This window comes from Mytilus galloprovincialis, chromosome 8 (assembly GCF_965363235.1).
Source record: "Mytilus galloprovincialis chromosome 8, xbMytGall1.hap1.1, whole genome shotgun sequence".
NCBI lineage: Eukaryota > Metazoa > Mollusca > Bivalvia > Mytilida > Mytilidae > Mytilus > Mytilus galloprovincialis.
The window spans coordinates 54,003,613-54,007,119 of NC_134845.1; the positions used below are offsets into that span (position 1 = coordinate 54,003,613).

Genomic DNA, 3,507 nt, shown 5'->3' on the forward strand with positions numbered 1-3,507 from the left:
ACAAAATACCTTATTTTATTGAAATAAAAGTAATATAAGAAAGACACCTCACATGTTATCCTTACGTGCGAGCGTTTTATTTGCAACGTCAAGTTACTATATATCAATGTATTAGTATTATTAATGTATTGTATTATAAATGTCATGCAGTACAAAAACTTATAGTAGCTGGTTCTGTCCATGGAACGTTGCAAGGAGCTGACTGTGACGATGAATTTTATCAACCTTTTCAATTCATTTCTTCCGGGAATAGTCGTTGTATTTACAAAAAATCTTTCTGCAACGAGGAAGGACAAGTATATTCAAATAATGGCACATTGAAAAAGAATAGGATATGCCGCTGTGATTATACCAGAGGTTATGATTTTGTCGTAAGGCCAAATCGCCGATGTTATTGTGATCCGTCAGAAGAAGATTGTTCATGTTACCTTAAGCTATGTTCCTCTGATGAAATGTTGTCACCAGGTATGCAAGTAGATATGTTTATGATTATATCTCCTGAAAGTAATGTCGTTCAGATTTGTTTGGGTAAATCAGGAACACTTAGAACGTACATGAATAAGTCGATAAAATATTGAACCTTTTTTATTTTCAAATAAATAATAATTTTCTAAAATTATTAAGAATCATCAGTAAATGCAGAACGTCTCTTTGGAAAGATCAATCTCACCTTATTTGAATTTGAGTCATACAACCTTCTTATCAATAAGTTTCAGTTCTGTAATGTATTTTGAAAACTATCAAATTGCTCTGTACCATCCGTGTCATTAAAGTCGTATCAACCCAGATAAAGGTCATTTGTGTTCTTCTGTTACACATCATATTGTCTGTCCTTGAGTTAACTTTTAAAACAACTAATTAGAAGTTTTTATCCTGATTAATTTGAAACTAACTTAATTAATTTCAAAAATCAAAGTTTGCACTTAGTATAAAAGGCACACCTCTATAATCGGATGGAAATGAATTGTCGGGACAGTCCCTCTTTCACGTAAAACAAACTGGTTGCTAGAATGCATTAAATGATATTGTGTAAGAAATTTATGATCTGCTCTTTCGGAGTATACATAGATGAATCAAAAACGTTAGCTACAAAAAATAATATAACGTATGTTAAGGGAGTCAATATCAGTATAACTTATGCTTCATACATATTTTACTACGTATTTCCATGTGTATGAAAATCATATGAAATAACTTTCTGTATTCCAATCCCAAAACATGAAACATGTGTTCTATATTACATATAGCTTATAATTGTAAACAAATATGACACAAGTTGCACTTTTATGCAAACTGTACGCTGTATTTGCTTTCGAATATCATCCAATTATTTTAACTCAAAATTGATTTAGTTCATTCGTATTTTACAGATTATGAGTGTATTAAAAAGAATGAGTGGAAATCTTCATTTAACTGCAAACCAATTGCCCTTGACATGTAAGTGTTTTTGTCGTACTTGTGCTGCTCCACAATAATGATGAACAAGCTTCATAATCATTTTTCATCTCAGATCCACAAACTATCCTTTACAACAAGATATACATAGGCTTACCTAGCACGGGCTTAATATGGAAGTAAAGTATTAAATTACAACTGGCTATCAGGGGCTTCGTTTTTGTCATGCTGTATATGCCAATTGTTGAAAATGTGATAGATATTGATGCTAATTTGTTTGCATCTTATATTGTTGTTTAACTATTCGTAAAAACAGTTAAGTAATCAATTACTTTCTGCAGATACCAAATTGTATCCGTGCTATTTAATAGTAAATTTTAAATGAGAATATAGAGTACTAGTATATGCACAGGTTTATATCGAGAAATGCTTTTTTACTGATGTGAAGCTCTATATCCATATTCAGTTTAAAATAAATGGTTCCTCTGGAAAGGTAACACATCATATATTTTCTTGACCTGTAAATAAAGTAGTTGTATTTATGTATGGTTACTTCCCGCTTTATTATTTTTATGAATTACAGATGCTTTAAAACTACCCTTTATATTGGCTTAAAGATACATTAATCATATATAGATTAAGGCAGCATAAGTATATCAAACATCCACAAATCATTAATCGAATAAGAGAGAAGAAATCGGGGATAAAAACTAAAACAATGGAAAAAGGTCAACAATAAGCATGATAAGAGAAAATAACTGAACACCAAAATCACTCAACTGTAACAAAATTAGAGAGTCCTTAATCACATAGAAAATAAAAAGCGTAAACATATTGAACGAATGGATAACAACTGCCATATTCCTAACTTGGTACAGCATTTTCTTATGAAGAAATAACTACCAGATTCATGTCTTGGTACATAGCATGTCAAGAAAAATGATAAGTTGAACTTTATGGCTTTTATGGCAATGTTGAAAACATATCGCTTAAATGGCAACACTACGTGCCATGAATACAGTTCAATCCCTTACTAACGATAGCACAGGACACCACATTTTGTTTCAATAATACAGGCTTATTAAATAGACATGTTATCAACCGTCTATAACAAGTATATTGAATTCTAAAAATTGTACAGATGAGAAATATACCAAGAACTAAAACTAATAGTTTTTAATACATTGCGATACAAAAAGTAAATAAAACAGTTCAAAGTTTGAGTTATGAAATTATTTCCTGTTATTTTTGTTAATTTTACCTTTGTGATTGCAAGAAGACAGACAAGACTTTCAAAAACAACTTCTTAAACAGTATTGAGAATGTCTCACTCTGAACTAATAATATTAAAAAAAAGATATTTAGAAACTAGTGTGTTTGCGCTAAAAGTATATGTATTATTTATACTAGGTTGCCTGGAGTTATCAAAATAACATCGACTCTTAATCAATCTGATTGGTCTAATATACCAGGTAGGTTAAATAAAGGCAACAGTAGTATACCGCTGTTCAAAACTCATAAATCCATGGACAAAAAACAAAATCGGGGTAACAAACTAAAACCGAGGGAAACGCATTAAATATAAGAGGAGAACAACGACACAACACCGAAACGCAACACACACAGAAACGGACCAAGCAATAGACAAAACACCACGAGAATAACAAATATAACATCAAAACCAAATACATGAATTTGGGATAGACAAGTACCGTGCCACGTCTTATCTAAAAAATAAGAGAAAACACAAACGACTCAACGTTAAAATGCAACACACACACAGAAACGAACAATATTATAACAATGGCCATCTTCTTGACTTGGTACAGGACACTTTTAAAGGGGAATAAAAGTGGTGGGTTGAACCTGGTTTTATGGCATGCCAAACCTCGCACTTTAATGGCAAAGTTAAATATAACATTGAAATGACAACATAATATTACAGGACTACAATACAAATAAAAAGGAGACCATATTAGACAAAGAAAAGCATGATTAATAGATAACAAAAAGCATCAGGTTTAAAATTCAATACGCCAAAAACGCGTCTAGTCCACACAAGACTCAATAGTGACGCCCAGATATAAAAGATCGAAAGTGAAAAAAGTACAA

General features: G+C 31.4%; 1 long non-coding RNA gene across 1 annotated transcript; it reads left to right on the forward strand.

Moving 5' to 3' along the window:
• The first annotated feature begins 245 nt into the window (after positions 1-245).
• Positions 246-2,867, forward strand: LOC143042221 (uncharacterized). The gene is made up of 3 exons (XR_012967916.1): positions 246-465; positions 1,371-1,437; positions 2,806-2,867. It is a non-coding gene; the product is annotated as an uncharacterized LOC143042221 (long non-coding RNA).
• The last annotated feature ends 640 nt before the right edge of the window (positions 2,868-3,507 follow it).